Source organism: Protobothrops mucrosquamatus, unplaced genomic scaffold (assembly GCF_001527695.2).
Source record: "Protobothrops mucrosquamatus isolate PMUCROS unplaced genomic scaffold, P.Mucros_1.0 scaffold792, whole genome shotgun sequence".
Lineage (NCBI taxonomy): Eukaryota > Metazoa > Chordata > Lepidosauria > Squamata > Viperidae > Protobothrops > Protobothrops mucrosquamatus.
In genome coordinates, this window is record NW_015387059.1 from 4,398 (window position 1) to 23,360 (window position 18,963).

The window sequence follows — 18,963 nt, forward strand, 5'->3', positions numbered from 1 at the left end:
GAGGACTACCTGTAGATCGCTCAAATCTACCACCAAACAATAAACTTTGCAGTTCTTATACCTAAGAAATTTCTTTTTTAACCAATAGGTGGACCCAAAGCACAAAAGAGGTAAAAGAAATTAAGATTCATTAAGAGAGGAATTAATTAGCCTGAATCCGAAGTATCGAGGAGAGGCCTTCTCCCGTCTTCTCTCATTTATTCAGTTTAGCTCTTTTTCAACAATTCAAATTTTATTGAAGAAATAGTACTGTAGGAACAGATAACGTGGGATGCTTTCATTTAGTGGAGCTGAACTACTTATTTATGGAATTATTGTTGACTATATGGTTGAGAGTTATCCGTGGTTTTGTTTTTTTCAGGCCCTCTGAAATCTTTTTCCTTTCCTTTCCCCCCTTTTATTCTGTAAAGCTATTAACTGCCTTTTTTCTCTTTCCCCACTCCAAGTTCTCTTAGCTTTCTATCCCCCATTCCTTATAAGGAAGTCCCCTTCAGTTACTTTAGTAAAATGCAAAGAATCTGCCACTCCACGACTTTGCTTGCAGAAAAAAATATAGGAAGAAGATGAGGGCTATCATTTACGGTATGATGGAAGGAGGAAGCCCAGATGGGAGAAGAAGGACCATCATTTCAAGAATGATTTGAGGAAGGAATAAATGAAGGGAGGAAGCCTCCATCAAAAGGTACAGATAGTTCTCCATTACCAACAGTTCATTTAGTGACTGTTCAAAGTTACAACAGCACTGAAAAAAAGTGACTTATCTCCATTTTTCACACGGGATTTTGGAGGTCTTCTAGTCCAACCCCTGCCCAAGCAGGAAATCACAGTAGCATTCTCATGATCGCATGATCAAAATTCAAATGCTTGACAGTTGACTCATATTTATGATGGTTGCAGTGTCCCAGGATCACGTGGTTAGCTTTTGTGACCTTCTGACAAGCAAAGTCAACGGGGAAACCAGATTCACTTAACAACCATGTGACTAACTTAACAACTGCAGTGATTCACTTAACAACTGCACAAGTTGTAGAATGGGCTAAACTCATTTAACAACTGCCTCACTTAGCAACAGAAATGTTGGGCTCAATTTGTGGTTGTAAGTAGAGGATTGCCTATATGCCTAAAACTTATTGTCTTTAAATAAATGGGGAAGAAATCAGAATTCAATAAAGATATTGCAAAAAGTCTGAAAGAAAGGAAAGGGATGTGAAGGACAGGAATGAAAAGTTAGACAAATGAACTGAAGGAAGACTAAGCAACAATGGACCTAGTAAGAATGAAAAAGGAAAAGATGGTTGACGAAATTACTTGAGTGCAAAAGAGAGCAATGACATACACAGAATCGTTCAAAAAGAATCTGGACAAAAGTGAGATATGGCAGCAGATCTAAAGGGTTGCAAATAGGGTAGTTTGATTGCAAGAGTTAACTGATAACTCCTCCCTAGGCTAGGTTGCTTTTCTGGAAAAGGCAATTAAAAACAACAACTTTCTTCTTGAGTTTGCACTTGAATTCTGTAGTAGATAGATCTCCATGGAGGTGAAGGCAGCGTATCAATCCTTTTTTCAACTTTTCACTTTCACTTTTTTCAGCAAATCACTTCATTTTGAGGTTTCCTCTTTTGAACTCAAAATACCGGTAGCTTGACTTCGTATGTTACACCAAAATAATATCACACAAATTTCAGAATTGTTGCTCTATAGCTAGTTCTTTAACCATGTTCTGTGTCTGGCAGCTGAGTCTATTTCCAGCTCAGCCACAGTTCAACAGGATTTGTACTAGACCCAGTTTCCAAACATGTATCTTCAATGGAGAACAGGTGGGGTTTTTTTTGTAGCTCCAAAGGCCAAATATCATATCCATTAAGAATGTGGATAAAGAATGGGTGCTGGCTTTTGTGTCCACATATTGGTTAATTGAAGATTACACTAGAGCAGGGGTGTCAAACTGCCGGCCCACAGGCCGGATGCGTCATGGCGAAACCACACCCAGGCCATTGCCGGCAATGGAAAAAAAAACATGATACGTCACGACACGTCACGTGATGTTGCGAGTTTGACACCCTGCACTAGAGGATATATTCATGACCTCATTGGGTATTCTGTACACTTTGAGGTTCATGTCTATTAAGACAGTTGTGAGTCAGCCTCAAATATTTCCAAAGACATAAGGAACAAGAACAGTGGAAGTGCCTGTAGCAAATGAGTGGTTTCTTTGATTTTGGCTTAGCATGTGCATGAACCTACGCATTGTGGTTTATAAACCATTGTTTATGGTTTAGCTGTTGTATTTCTTCCTTGGGAATTCTGCAGAGGAGTTGGTTCCTCTCAAGTTTCCTAGTTCATCCATTGTACTTGATTGCTCAGTAAACATTCTGAATATTCCCTTCTCCCCATAATATTGTATTGTTGTTGTTGTTGTTAATTGCGAAGTCGTGTCCAACCCATCGCGACCCCATGGACAACGTTCCTCCAGGTCTTCCTGTCCTCTACCATCTTCTGGAGTCCATTTAAGCTCATGCCTACTGCTTCAGTGACTCCATCCAGCCACCTCATTCTCTGTCATCCCCTTCTTCTATTGCCCTCAATCTTTCCCAGCATTAGGCCCTTCTCCAGTGAGTCCTTCCTTCTCATTAGGTGGCCAAAGTATTTTAGTTTCAACTTCAGGATCTGGCCTTCTAAAGAGCAGTCGGGGTTGATCTCTTCTAGGACTGATCGGTTTGAACGCCTTGCAGTCCAAGGGACTCGCAGGAGTCTTCTCCAGCACCATAGTTCAAAGGCCTCAATTCTTTGTCGCTCAGCCTTTCTTATGGTCCAACTTTCACATCCATACATTGCAACTGGGAAAACCATGGCCTTGACTATACGCATTTTTGTTGGCAGGGTGATGTCTCTGCTTTTTAGTATGCTATCTAGATTTGCCATAGCTTTCTTCCCCAGGAGCAAGCGTCTTTTAATTTCTTGGCTGTAGTCCCCATCTGAGGTGATCTTAGAGCCCAGGAAAATAAAATCTGTCACTATCTCCATTTCTTCCCCATCTATTTGCCAGGAATTGAGAGGGCTGGATGCCATGATTTTGGTTTTCTTAATGTTGAGTTTCAAGCCAACTTTTGCACTCTCCTTCTTCACCCGCATCAAGAGGCTCTTTAGTTCCTCTTCACTTTCTGCCATTAGAGTGGTATCATCTGCATATCTTAGGTTGTTGATATTTCTCCCGGCANCTTGCCGGACTCCTTTCCCAATTTTGAACCAATCAGTGGTTCCGTGTCCAGTTCTCACTGTTGCTTCTTGATCCACATATAGGTTTCTTAAGAGACAAATAAGATGGTCTGGTACTCCCATCTCTTTAAGAACTTGCCACAATTTGTTGTGATCCAAACAATCAAAGGCTTTAGCATAGTCAATGAAGCAGAAGTAGATGTTTTTCTGGAACTCCCTAGCTTTCTCCATGATCCAGCGTATGTTGGCAATTTGATCTCTAGTTCCTCTGCCTCTTCAAAATCCTGCCTGTACTTCTGGTAGTTCTCGGTCCACATACTGCTGGAGTCTAGCTTGTAGGATTTAAGCATAACTTTACAAGCATGTGAAATGAGTGCAATGGTGCGATAGTTTGAACATTCTTTGGCATTGCCTTTCTTTGGAATTGGAATGTAAACTGACCTTTCCAATCCTGTGGCCACTGTTGAGTTTTCCAAATTTGCTGGCAAATTGAGTGTAGCACTTTTACTGCATCGTCTTTTAAGATTTTGAATAGTTCAGCTGGAATGCTGTCACTTCCACTAGCTTTGTTGTTGCTCAGATTTCCTAAGGCCCATTTCACTTCACATTCTAGGATGTCTGGCTCGAGGTCAGTGACCACCCCATCGTGGTTATCTGGGATGTTAAGCTCGTTCTTGTATAGTTCTTCTGTGTAGTTTTGCCACCTCTTCTTAATCTCTTCTGCCTCTGTTAGGTCCCTGCCATTTTGGTCCTTTATCATGCCCATCTTTGCATGAAACGTTCCCTTCATATCTCCAATTTTCTTGAAGAGATCTCTAGTCCTCCCTATTCTGTTGTTTTCTTCTATTTCTTTGCACTGTTCATTTAAGAAGGTATTCTTATCTCTTCTAACTATTCTCTGGAATTCTGCATTCAATTGGGTGTATCTTTCTTTTTCTCCTTTGCCTTTCGCTTCCCTTCTTTTCTCAGCTATTTGCAAAGCTTCCTCAGACAGCCATTTTGCTTTCTTGCATTTCTTTTTATTTGGGATGGTTTTAGTTGCTACCTCTTGTACAATGTTGCAAACCTCTGTCCATAGTTCTTCAGGCACTCTGTCTATCAGATCTAATTTCTTAAATCTATTTGTCACCTCTATTGTATATTCCTCAGGAATATGATTTAGTTCATACCTGAGTGGCCTAGTGCTTTTCCCTACTTTCTTCAATTTAAGCCTAAATTTTGCAACGAGCAGCTCATGATCTGAGCCACAGTCAGCTCCTGGTCTTGTTTTTACTGACTGTATAGAGCTTCTCCATCTTTGGCTGCAGAGCACATAGTCAATCTGATTTCTGTGTTGACCGTCTGGTGATGTCCATGTGTAGAGCCGTCTCTTGGGTTGTTGGAAAAGAGTATTTGTTATGACCATCGTATTCTCTTGACAAAATTCTATTTGCCTGTGCCCTGCTTCATTTTGTACTCCAAGGCCAAACTTGCCTGTTATTCCAGTTATCTTTTGGCTTCCTACTTTAGCATTCCAATCCCCCATGATAAGGACATCATTTTTTGGTGTTAATTCTATAAGGTGCTGTAGGATTTCATAGAACCGGTCAATTTCATCCTCTTCAGCACCAGTGGTTGGGGCATAGATTTGGACTGCTGTGATATTGAATGGTTTGCTTTGGATTCGAACTGAGATCATTCTGTCATTTTAGGGATTGTATCCCAGTATTGCTTTTCCTATTCTTTTATTGACTATGAAGGCTACTCCATTTCTTCTGAGGGATTCTTGCCCGCAGTAGTATACCTGATGGTCATCTGAGTTAAATTCACCCATTCCTGTCCATTTTAGTTCGCTGATTCCTAAGATGTCGATGTTCAGTCTTGTCATCTCTTGTTTGACTACGTCTAGCTTGCCTTTATTCATGGATCTTACATTCCAGGTTCCTATGCAGAAAAGATCTTTACAGCATCTTTACATTTAACTTTTTTTTAAAAAAACAGTAAACCACCCATGGAGGAAATGAAACTGTAATAATTATAAAAATAATAATCTGGCCAGATGAACTCGTCTATGCTTTGTGCACCATGGAAATCTGTATTTAAATGAATCAGCATTTTAGGCTTCAGGATTCATAGAAAAGTATTATCGGAGAATAAATGACAGAGTCTAGGAATTGCATGTTTATTTGATTAAATTAATGAAGTGAGGTCATAAATATAACTTCCCTCTGGTCCCCTGCAAACAAACCCTCTTCATCTAAATAATGTTACAATAAACATTAATTTTTATAAACACATCTTAAGTTCTCTCTATATTTAGAAAACAACAAAGTACTTTAAAATATTTTGCACTTCACAATAAAACTTTATTTCATTTCAACCTTTATGAGAGAATTTGGATGCTGAAAAGAGAAAGAAAGAAAGAAAAAGTCTTTTCATTGTAAACTAAATATAATTAATGAAAGGAGCAAAGTCCCCTAAAAGTTTAGCATTTCGCTTTGTCCATTGGAAAAAGTTAAGTGCATGCATAACTTCTCCATTTACTTAATGGGATTTAAAGGTGTTACTTCTGGCTAGAATGCATCTGTAGCTAAACACAACATAAATAAACTGCTTAAAGATCTCCCCTTGGAGTATTTATCCAAAAGCTCAAACTCCCCAGGAATGTTTCAGAAGCTGTTGATTTAAGAGTTTTTGTGAATTAACAGTGCCATTTATAAAGGACATGAATTCCATGCTGTTTCAACCATGTACTTTTAGGCCCTTCCCAGATGCTTTGAAAACAAACCTGGTTTTTCCTTTAAGCGTTATTTGGATTGGCATCCTCTGTTGGCCCAGCTCATATGGCTTTTAGAAGCTGCCATGCAGAAATTAAATAAGTTCTGCTTTCTCAACTGCTTTTTCCCCAGCCCAGGAAAAGCTTCTTTTACTTAATTCTTGCATGCCAAGTTATCTTGAAGAGGATAAACAACCAGTTTTGATGTTTAAAATTATTTTCTTAAAAAAAGGAAACATCACATGAGTATTAAGTAGGTAAGATAGTGTAATAGTATGCTTTGACTGCAGGATCAATCAAAGGGAAGAAATGCTTTATTTTAAAAAACAGCATTTTTAAGAAATAGGAGGGGAAGTATTTTCTCATTCATAAAATATCTATTCAGAACTCTCACTGAGTTCAATAGGAGTTACCACTAAATAGGATTTCTCAGTGGAAGATAATGGATGGACTTCTAAATAGCAGTACTGCAACTTTCACCATGTGTCATCTTTGGCATACTGCCCCAGCCCAACCCGGAAATCAGGGCTTCATTTCACTGACCTTGGAAGGATGGAAGGCTGAGTCTATCTCAAGCCCCCTGAGGATCAAACTCCAGGCTGTGTGCAGAGTTAGCCTGCAATACTGCATTCTAACCACTGCACCACTAGGCTCCTATACATACAGCTCTATAGGGCTAAGACCAATACGATTTTGTCCTTCAGCTATAGGAACTGAAAAGGTGGAGAACAGGCAACCCAGAAAAGCTGGGAAATCTAAATCAGTCCTAAAACAGAACATTCAATCCTACATAGCTGGTTTTTTTGCAGTAATTCATCTTTGTAATTGTGAATTATTCCCCTCTCTTGGTTATGTGGGTGGATGAAGGGGTGTAAAAATAGAGGAAGGAATTCCTAAAGTGGCACCCTCCAAATATGATGGCATTTCAGATCCCAAAGGAGTTGTATTCCCAAGCCATCTGAATGGCAAGACATTGGGGAAGGTTGAGTTGAGACTAGCAACAAAAGAAAACCAGGTGAAAATAGTTTGCTAAAAATTAGGATTAGCCAGATGTGTATAATGTCTGTTCATTAGTTAGTTGTACTGAATGATGAAACAGACTGTTGATGAATGATGAAACAGATTGGATTGCTTGATGGCAGTCTTTGGGATAAAGGTATTATTTATCAAAAGACAAAGGAGCAATATTTAGTAAACAAATAATAGAAAAACCTACATTTCCATGCAGCAGTGGAAAACAAAGGTCCAGCTAAATGAGAAATGAGGCGGCAGGAATGCCATTCTTTGTCTCTTAATAAAAATGCTTTTCCAACCAGAGCGATGGAAACTGAAGGAAGGGGAATGGTGGGATAGGGAAAAAGATAGGCAAATAACAGAGAAAAAAATGTGCCCTGTCAGTTGTTTCAACCTGGATTTGCTCCTTAACAGCTTCTATTTACAAAAACAAAGGGAAAGAATTCACAAAACAGTAAGACTGAAAACACAGATTTTAAAACTTGCACCAGTCCAGGAATACAAGGACAGGCTAAGCCATCAAGGAGCTTTGGACAAGGAGACTTTTTTTTACTGAGAAACGTTCTTGTTAAAACCTGGACATCAAATCTTACCACCACCTTGAATATGCACTTGGATTATCTTGGGCTCATGTTTAGATGTTGAAAAATTCCATTTTCTTTCACAGTTTTATAGAATATGCTGTGTAATTAAAAGCCCTTTGGGGAAGCTTTTGCCCAATCAAGGAGGTTCTCTATCACTTGTAATCCTTAGGTCTAGCCTGCTAGTCACAAATTATCTTGTGGCCAAATCTACCTTCCTTACTACCATAATAGCAATTAAAGGCTCCCATCCAGTTATGCCATTATGTCAATGGGATTACCCTGAAACATTTGGGGGTACAGTACTTGGACTCAGGTCCCTAACTTAATGGTCAGTTTACTGGATGCTAAGCAATCTCCAGGGAATGTATTTCACAGCCTGGAGTGAGTTTCTCCTGCAGATCATCAGATACATACATACAGGTTTAGGATTTGAACACACCAATCTTTAACCATGCTCCCCCCCCACAAACTAGCAACTAGCACAAGCCATTGCATCCAGTTATATAAAGGATGAATTTCCAATTACTGCTTCATTTTACATCAAATGCCCCGAGATGGGTAAGATCCATCTCAGGGACACACAGAGACACAGACAAACTGTATGCCATCTCTCAAATTTTGGCTCCTGGGAGCTGCAGCCCGGCCCTAGCTGCACTTCTCCAGATAGTCCTCGGTGACAAATCATCCACAATAAGCTTCCATTCTATTGCTGGGGGACAGTCAGTTTCTGTAGTGGTTAAGGCATCAGGCTAGAAACCAGGAGATCCTGAGTTCTAGTCCGACCTTTGGCACAAAACCAGCTGGGTGACCTTGAATTAGTCATTTTCTCTCAGCCCTAGGAAGCAGGCAATGCAAGCCACTTCCCAAATCTTGCCAAAATATTGCAGGGACCAATCCAGCCAGTCAACACTGACGCGAACGCACACATACTTGCCCCTAAACTCCACACACTCCTATTTTGATCAGTTGACTTCGAGTTGACTCTCTCTATAGTCAACTGCTCTGCGGGCACCTTAAAGCTCTACTTTCCCATGGGTAAGACTAAAACTATAAGAGTAAAGTCCTAGTTTCTCCTTCTTAGCAACCCAACACCTTTCTACAGGAGATCAGTTCATGAAAGGTTCGGAGCTGCAGACTAAATAACTACCGTCGCTATCAAGGCACGAAAAGGACATCTAAGGGCAGCAGCGTCACTGCGCCTTCACTGAGCTTTAGGGAGCATGCGTCAGGGCTACGCACATGCTCCTTGCTCCAGCGTCCTGGTTAGCGTGTGTGCGGCTGGACCAGGAAGGGTAAAAAAAAAAGGGGGGGGGATGAATACCTCGCGGGCGGAATGGAGAGGCGGGGGGGGGGAGAGAGAGTTGAGCTTGGACCAGCAGTGGTGCGCGCGCGAGGATGCGTTCACTGCGGGCCCGCTGGATGCCATTGGCTCCTCGGTTGGTGCGTAAAGCTTTGCCTCCCGGGAGCCGAAGTCCCTTCCGCGGGACAAACTTGCCAGCCGCCCTCCCGGGCCGCTCTTCCCTGGGGGCTCCGAGTGGCGGCCGCACCATGGCCGTGCGAGACGAGAGGGCGGGCGGGCAGCGAAAGGCTGTGCCCCAGTTTGTGTCCAATCAGAGAATGAATTGTGTGCACCGAGCAGGGCAGCAATGCGTAAACAACAAGCTCTGGGAAAGTCCTCCGCCCCCCTCCCCCCCTGCACCGCTCCCTCCACTCCGCGGCGCGAGCCTTCCTCCTCGCAGACTCTCTACGTTCTCCTCCTCCTCCCTCGCTCGCTCGCTCGCTCCTTCCCCCTCCCCGGCGGAACTCCTGTCAGCTGAACGGCAGCTTCCAGCGCACCTCTCGCTCCCCGGCACCATCCAGGACTCCGGCGCTGCGTCCGCGGGCTCCGCTCTCGGGGCGTTCGGGGGAAGGTAAGGGCCGTCTGCCCCGGCTGTTCTCCCGCGCCTTCACTCTCTTCCGCCAACCCCGGAGGAAAGTTGAGGAAATGGGAGGGGGGGGGAAATGAAGGCGTCGGGCGAAGGGTTGGCGGCAGAGGCGAAGGGGGAACGGCTCCCCTGTCAGAACAAGTTGAGGGAAGCAGCGGCTCTGCTCCGGCCACTTCGCGCCTGGGAGCAGCCCGGGTAGCCGCGGACACTCGTCCGCCGCGGTTTCCAAGGACCGGCAAAGAGAGTTAACTTCTTTCTTGTTTGCCCCCCTTCTTCTCCCCTCCTCCCCCCCAACCCCGCTTAATTCGGAGCCACTCCCAAGCGCGCGCGGGCTGAGAGAAGCGGCTCAGCCGGGCTGACATTTCCCAACGGTGTGTGTGGGGGGGGGGAGGTGGCGGCTGGGGGAAAACCCGAAGAGACACTTTGGCTTTAACCTCAGCAAAGGGGAACCGAGGGCGGCCAAGCAAATCCACCCCGGCCGTGCGGGCAAGGGCGGCCAGGGCTGCTGCGTCGCTTCTTCCATTCCGGATTTTTCTAGCCCAGCCGGCGTCACTCGGTTTTTTTTTTCAAAAGAGCGAAGAGTGGCTGGTCCGGAGGAGCATCTGCTCCTCTCGGTGCCCGAAGGCGGCTTTGCTTGCTGGCTTCCTCTTTTCATTTGCTGGGAGCCCGTATTATGTAAGGTGTCACAGGAGGAGGAACGGTGCAAGTTGTGACTGGGGCGAAGAGAGATCCGGATACACCTTTCCCTCTCTCTCCCTCTCCCTCTCGGGTGTGATGTTTCTGGCCCTGTTCAGCCGGAGGAAAGCTCTTGCACACGCGCAGTCAAAATCTCAAAAGTGAAACTGAAGAGCCGATTGTGCACCTGACCTGGCAGGTGCCTGAGTCCAAAGGGACGTTTTTAAAAAAGAGTTTTATGGGATGGAAAGGACACCTATTGACGGGGGTGTATCGCCTATCTTGTTGGGCACGTGTTGGGTTTTCTACGGGGGGGGTTGCTTTCGTCATGGAGGAAAATAGAGGTAATCGATATTTGGAGCCGTGGGTGGAGTTAAAAGAACTCAGGGGCGTATCGAATCCCGCCGATTCTGGGTAAAAGGATTTGTGGATTAGAACCCACGTGTGTTTTGCTTGTTAATTTGGCCTGAAAAGGATGACTGAATGGATGAATCATCAGTTCACTGGAATAGTGACTCACTTCTGCTACACGCGCCCGCGAGCATGCATGCTTTAGATTAGGGGTGGTGCTTTTGCGATCTCAGATCGAAGTAGACAGGGTTGTTATCGTAGTGCAGAGGAGAAACAAAAATAAAAACTACTTTTCGGTGTCCATTCCAACAAATTTCATTTGGAGCCGAACTGAACTTTTGGGCTTTTGTATTGTCTTGGCATGTTAAATTATCTTAAATATATGACTAAATGAGGAGCATCTTGTGTCAAGATGACATTCGTGTAGTCTGCAATTAGTAGAAGCTTTGAATTTTATTTAAGAACACGGGTTTTTTGTGCCTTAGGGAAAAGGAGAGAGATATGAAATGATGAAATGTAAATTTATTTCTCTAACATTACATATTCCCTTTGGTTTCCTTTACAGAAGTTAACTTTGCTTTCATGAATTTTAAGACATTGTGGCATTTGAACTTGTTGAAATTATGTAATATACATTTAATTTAAATACAGAGCAACAGCTAGCAATGTCCCTTCATCAAGTTCTGTTGTCCTGCTCTTTTAGAAGAGATTCTCAATTTAAAAAAATGTAGTATGGAGATGCCATCATACTAAACATAGTAATATGGACCACAGCAGAACATGATAGAATAGCCAGTTTTTATGCTAGATTATTCAGGGTTTTGAAACATTTAAAGTATGAGGATATGCAATTATTTAAGGTTCTTTAAAACAGGTTTCTTGATTTGCATGACTGCAGTGTACTTCCATGCAAGTAAAACAAACAGAATCATTTCTTCATTTATTGTTTTGTTCAGAGCCTTAATGTTGAAATCATTGGCAATAAACCAATGTGGTTTAATGGACAGAAGTTTGAACTAACCTGATCAGCTGTGTTGATGGACTCATCTCAATTAAATTTAAGTTACAATTACAATCCTAAACATAGTGCTATTGGAGTAAATCACCCTGAATTCAGTGAAATTTAGCTGCACAGTCATTTCCATATTATTGATTTATAGTATCTTATAGCATTATCTACTTATTGTTGCAGGAATCTAAAGCCTGCCTTCATTCATAATATATCACCACAGCATTGGCCCACTATAGAACAGTATAAATCATTGGTGTGGAAATAGCCTAAATAAACATACACTGAATCACATGTTAAGCCCCGCTGAGATTTCTGAGGAAAGTTAGTCAGAAATAGTTAACTCAGCACTAATTTTAGTAGAGTACTAAGTTTAATTTGCTTTAGATTGCTGCTCTGAGTATAGCTACTAGGAAATATGAGCTACAGAACTTAGTGGGGTTTGTTTTTTGCATAGTGGTGTAGGTCTGCTGTAATGTAGTTCAATTTTTGATAAACATTTGATGGCCAAGCCACAATTTAATACTATAGGGCTGAGAACTGCAAAGTATGCATGAACATTTATATAGTTATAGCAACATTTTGAGTGGGGATTTTTGGGTACATTCCTTTTAAATTATGATAGAATGTTTCCCACTTCAAAATAGCAGAAAACGGTGCAATTGGTTTTCAGCAAAGATCCAGGAGCTGCAGAATGGCTAAAAAGATGAACAACAATATGTATATGTATCCAGCATGCCTTTCCCTTTCATTGAACAAAGTAAGAAAGAATAAGGAGTAGTGGGCAAAATAAACTGAAGGCAAAAGATCAGTAAAAATTTAACTTGAATTTAATTTCTACCGGTACAATTTATTAAACTTTATCGTGACTTTCTGACCTTACAAATTATCCTTGCTTCAACAGTATTCATATATTGTATCATATGTTGCCTTTTCTCTTTAAATTTCTTGCCTATCTTTATGAGGAGACCTGAAAACTTCATCCTTGTACAAGCTGGTTAAAGTATCAGCGCTGTCTAATAGATTCAGATCTTACTCAGAACCTATAAGAACATCTCAGATACAAAATCTAATGAGTTTTGTGATTTAGAAAGCATTTATGCAACATAAATACTGATTTTTTTTTCTGTAATTACAACAATGTCTTTTTTATCCATGCTTATCCTCACTATAGGCTAAAGTGTGGGTAGCTTTCTTAGCTTCTGAACTAATGATCAGGATGTTACTTTCTGTCATTTGCAGAGGAAGGTGTAGCCCAGAAGTTCACAGAAATATAAGTAGCAGTAGTTGGTTCTAATAGGCTTAGATACAAATTCCTCATGTGAAAATATTACTAAATATGAAAAACTTTGAAGATTTCCATCTGAGTTACATATTGGGGTTTTTGGGTCTTTTTAATTAAATATATTTATTTATTATTGCAATTTATATTCCATTAATTCTGAAAAGTTCTAAATGGCTTATAAACAATACAAATAATACAAAATAAAATAGCTAGATAAAAATTCACCAACCAATAATATTAAATCTTCCTATCCATTAAGACACCAAGGAAAATAGTCATGATAACAATTTGCCTACTGGAAGAAGACATAGTATATTTATCAATCTTCAGAGGCTTTCCTGAATACCACCAATTGGTGGGATTTTTCATTATCCTATGAGAGTGAGAATGCCTGGAGGGTTACCCTTATGGGGAAAAAAAGTTATATGAAAAGAAACAGTATTTGGTTATATGAACCAGAAAAGCATTAATCAAGCAAGAGGATAGACGTTGGGTGAAATATACAAGGAATCATTTACGTGCAGGAAAAGAGGAAGCTGTAAAACAAATTGGGGAGAGAACTGAGAGGAAAAGAATGTCCACCCATGAGCTGTGAGCAGAATGAAAAAGGTGTGTAGAATATTTTGCTAGCTATACCACTGTATGGCAAAGACAAAAGGAAATTGAGATAAAGGGTACAATGTTCAGAGAAACATGACAAAATTGGAGGGAAACTAGAGTGTACTAAAGCATAGACACAAGAAAGCCTCAAGAAAAGTCCTTATTCCTTGGTAGGTATTCCATCAAGAGAAGTTGACTTTTAAGTATTGCCAAAGTTTGTTCCTATAAATGATCGTTTTCAATTTATAGGAGTAACAAAATACAAACCATTGACTCTGAATGGTTTCTGGAACTTTCTGTTCCTAGATCATCAAAATTTCAATCCTAACGTTATGTTTTATATTTCATGCAATTTTAAATTATTGATGCCATAATAATTTAGTACTTATAAAAGAAAAATAGAATATATCACCATCATTTTAGCCATTGTCTATCCACTGCAGGATGAAAGCCTTTTCCGCATGTTTCCAACCTATACGATCCTGAGCTTTCTTTTGCCAAATGGGCCCGCAATACTTGCTGATGTCATTGGTCCATCTTGTTTTAGGTCTCTTTCGTAGACACTTTTTATCAAGTGGGATCCATTCTGTGACTGCCTTGGTCCACCTGCCATCAGTTCTTCTTTCTATGTGACCAGCCCATCTCCATTTCAATTCTTTTACTCTCTTGATGATATTCTATACTTTTGTTTGTTCTCTAATCCCTGTGCAGTTCTTTCCATCTTGTCTAGTGATGCCAAGCATGTATCTTTCCATGGCTCTTTGTGCCACTCATAGCTTTTGTATCGATTGTGAAGTTAGTGTCCATGTTTCACCGGCATGGACATACGTTAGAGAAGGTAACACACACTGATCAAAAACTTTTCAGGCATAGGGGGAGGTTGTTCTTGAAAATTATGCTTAGCTTGCAGAATAACTGCCAATCACTTTTAACACGCCATTCAATTTCCATTTTTTATCATCTTCCATTGAGATCCATTGGCTAAGGTATACTGTATGTAGTAGTTTACTACATCTTGTTTTTCTCCAGACATAACTTGTTTTCTTTCTTTACTGAATTTTTTAAACATAACCTGGCTCTTTTTCAGGTTTATTTATAAGCCAAATGGTTCTCCTGCTCTATGCAGGTCTTGTATGTGTCTTTGTAGCTCTTCTGGGTCTTGTGAGAACAACATAATATGTGTGTGTGTGTGTGTGTGTGTACACATACACACTAATACTGTCAACTTTCCTACTGGAATCTTGAAGAAAGGAGACACAAAGACACCTTGATTCAGTCAGCTCCGGTTTACTTTAAGGTAAATTATTGACACAACACAGACCTATAGTAATCAGGCTCTGTGCCATACAAAGTTCGCGCTGGGAGAAACCGCCTCCCAGCATTGCTTAAATACATTTGAGCTAACGCTACCCCACCCTCTACCCCACTAATTAGCAACCCCACCCCTGCCCAACAAACCACAACCCCACCTAGCAATTATCAGACACCCCACCCTCCTATCACCCAACCAGCACCCAGCAGCAAGCAAAGTATCAATCTGTTTCCGTCCGTTCTCCTAAACGCTCTCCGGTGTGTCTGGCCGTCAGCTGTTCAGCGGGCCTCCTCCCATCAGCTATTTTGCGGCTCCAGTGTCTTCTGCGCATGCGCGGCTTCCCACAGCCTTCTGCGCATGCGCGGCTTCCTGGGACCTCCGTTTGCGCAGGCGCAGCTTCTCGTGCTGTAGGGAACCTCCCGTCTGCTGTTTGACGGCCCGAACAATGCCCTGCCGTAAGCTGCTTTGGACCCGGTGCTGGACCTGGTGCTGGCTCTTCCTCCACCTCCACCGTGCTGGCCTGCCACCTTCCCCCTCTTGAATGTCGAGCCTGGGAGGGCTTGACAGGTGGCCCCCCTTACCAGGTGTCCTCCTGGAAGTAGGAAAAATATAATTAGGTTGGCGTTGTGGAATTTGGTGTAGTTCCCCTCCTCCCTGGTTTCTGGGAATGTTTGCGATGGTATCGGCGTATTAACCGAGGTGCATTGACATCTGCCTCCCCCACCCAGGATGCTTCGGAAATTGGGTATCCCTTCCATTGTACCAGATATTGCAACCACCCTCGCTGATCCCAGGAATCAAGTGTTTTCCTGATTTCGTAATGATCTCCCCCAATTGGACCAGGGGGCTGTTGTACCTGCCTGAATGAAGGTTTCGTTACTGGTTTCAGTAGACCACTGTGGAAGACTGGGTACACTTTCCCAAGGGTGCGGGGCAACTGTAACTTTACCATTACTGGATTGATGACCCGTTCTATCTTAAATGGCCCGATATATTTTGGTCCTAACTTTTTACATGGCCTGCGTAACTTTAAGTATTTAGTGGACAGGTACACTTCATCGCCGACCTGGAAGGGTTTTTGTGGAGTTCGTTTCTTGTCAGCTTGTCTTTTTGACAACTGTTCCGCTTTCTGTAACGCCTTCTTTACCGATTTCCATACACTTTTAATTTGGAGCATCCAATCATGTGGTTGTTGTGACCCAGGGTCTCCCTGAGGGCATTCGGGAATAGGGACAAACTCTATTCCGTGTACCACCCGGAAAGGAGTAAACCCTGTGCTGCTGTGGATGGTGTTGTTGTATGCCACCTCAGCGAATGGTAGGAGATCAGCCCAATTTGTCTGTTGGTAATTGATATAACATCTGAGATAACATTCAACCATTGCATTTGCACGTTCAGCTGCTCCGTTTGTGCTGGGGTGGAATGCGGAACTCAACCCTTGAGACGAACCAACAGACGTGATGAAATCTCTCCAGAATCGGGCGGTGAATTGCACACCTCGATCTGATATGATGCGACGGGGCACTCCATGTAGGCGATAGATATGTGTTATAAATAGTTTGGTTAACCGCCTATCTGATGGTAATCCTTTGCAGGGTATAAAATGTGCCTGTTTTGAAAACAGGTCTATCACCGTCCATATCACTGTGTTCCCGTGGCTGGCTGGTAGGTCGACTATAAAGTCCATGCCAATTTCTTCCCATGGACGGTTAGGGTCGGACACCTGTTGTAGCAGGCCCGATGGTTTTCCTACGCGTGGTTTTGTAGTCGCACACATGGAACATTCCCGGACATATTTCTCTACATCCGTTTTCATACCTGCCCACCAAAACTACCAGAATTTTATCCATTGACTGCACAGGTGGAGGTATGAGGGCCTGTACCACCTCCTCCCGCTTGGTATGGTATTGTGGTTTCCTTGATAATGCATCCGCAAGAAAATTCCTCCCGCCCGGTACGTACTTTAATCGGAATTGGAAACGTTGGAAATATAATGCCCATCTCACATGTTTTGGAGCGAGTCGCCTGGGTGTTTGTAGTGTCTCAAGATTTTTGTGGTCAGTCCACACTTCAAAAGTCTCTTTTGCTCCTTCTAGGAAATGACGCCATGTGGCTAACGCCCACCTTATTGCGTACGCCTCCTTCTCCCAAATCGCCCACCCTCGTTCATCGTTGGATAATTTACGTGAGGTGAACGCACATGGTTGCAAATTCCCCTGTTCATTCCTTTGTAAGAGTACCGCCCCTACCGCCACGTCACTAGCGTCTGTTTGTACTACAAAGGGTTCCTCTGGATTGGGATGTCGTAAGACTGGCTCCCTTGAAAACAAGACTTTTAAAGTCTCAAATGCTTGTTGGCACTTAAGCGACCAGGGTAATGGTTAGTTTGGTTGTGGTTTGTTACCTGTGGCTTTTGTATGAAGTAACTCCGTTAACGGTAATGGCACTTCAGCAAAGATGGAATGTCTATAAAACTTTGCAGTTGACGGCGCGTTCGTGGTGCTTGCCAGTCCAGGACAGCCTGCACTTTTGCTGGATCCATTTCCACCCTCCCTCCAGATATTCTGTACCCAAGGTAATCCAATTTGCTTTGCTGGAATGCACACTTTGACAACTTAACGTACAATTGTGCATTGAGGAGCTTGCGTAGAAGTTATTATTATTATTTTATTATTTATTGAATTTATGTACCGCCCTATCTCCCTTACGGGACTCAGGGCGGTGAACAGGCGATAATAAAAACCATGATAAATATACACAAATTTCTGTCTAAAATCAAATTAAAATCAAGTTGTCGGACAACTGCACGTGATCTTCCTTGTTAGCCGAATAAATGAGAATGTCGTCAAGGTATACAAGAACTCCTTGGTACAATTGTTCATGCAGCACTTCATTTATAAGCTGCATAAACACAGCAGGAGCCCCCTGTAATCCGAACGGCATTACCCTATATTGGTAACTCCCCAATGGACTGTTGAATGTGGTCTTCCACTCGTCCCCCTCTTTTATGCGTACCCTGTAATACGCTTCCCGCAAATCCAATTTTGTGAAGATTTTTCCTTTAGCTAAATGGGCCAAAAGGTCTTTCATGAGCGGAAGGGGATATAACTTCTCCACACATACTCCATTAAGACCTCGAAAGTCCACACACAGACGTAAACCCCTGTCTTTTTTCTCTTTAAACAAGACAGCGGCCGCAACCCGCAACCGGGCGGGTTGGATAAAGCCTCTCGCCAAATTTTTATCAATGTACCTCCTCATCTCCGCCATCTCATTTGGAGTCATAGCGTACATGCGAGGCTTTGGGAGTTTTGCCCCTGCCGTGATATTGATGACACAATCAGTTGGACGGTGAGGTGGTAGTACATCGCATTCCCGTTCGTCAAATACTTCTGCGAGGTCAGTGTATTCTGATGGAAAGCCAGCCTCCCCCTCCTCCCTGGTTACTTGTTCATTTATACTCTCCTTTCCTCTTTTAACTTGCTCATGAGGAGGTGGCTGAGGACCCACACCAATTCAAACTCTGCGATACCCTCCTTCCCACCAGATAGTTGGACCCCATTTATCCAGCCAGGCTAAACCTAAAATAACAGCTTCCGTCATGGAAGGAACTACTACAAAACAAATTATCTCCCAATGTTCCCCTAATTCCAACCATACAGGCTCGGTGATGTAGGTGTCAGGCACCCCCCCCCCAGTAAGGACCCATCCACCTGCTCAAATTGCACTGGTGTGCGTAAGGGCCTCACTCTAATACCTGCTTGCCGTACTACATGTTCACTAATTAAACACCTAGTACATCCAGTATCAAGGAGGGCGTTATACTGTCTCCGACACCCCGAATATGCACTAGTGATTGTGACAGGGTGAATGGATGAATGGGTTCACTTACCATGGGATCTTCTGATGTCCTTACATCCTCCTTGTAGTGATCCGGTTCCCATGAAACACAAGACACAGGGCTGTCTGCAAGAGTGAGAACCTCGAGTAGATTCGTAAGCTCTCTTTTATTGAAAATTTTACACATAGACCTCATTGTCTTTCCATCTCAAGTAGGAAATAGCAAACCTTCTGGTTAGCGATTTGCTAGACACAGACACAGATAACATTTATTTGTACTTCGTACGTGTTCCAACTGCCAGGGCAGTCTGCACGTACTTATACAATACACATCTTTGGTTAATCTCCACATCTCCTTCTTTTTTGTTTTTTAATGAACGTTAGTCCAGATATATCA

At 42.6% G+C, this 18,963-nt stretch overlaps 1 protein-coding gene across 2 annotated transcripts in view; it reads left to right on the top strand.

The window, feature by feature from the left end:
• The first annotated feature begins 9,367 nt into the window (after positions 1-9,367).
• PCGF5 (polycomb group ring finger 5) overlaps positions 9,368-18,963 on the top strand; it is a 40,322-nt gene continuing 30,726 nt past the window's right edge. For both annotated transcript variants that reach the window (XM_015818806.1, XM_015818807.1), the window contains exon 1: positions 9,368-9,479. The gene's annotated coding sequence lies outside the window, so the exon portion shown is untranslated. The remainder of the gene's footprint in view (positions 9,480-18,963) is intronic.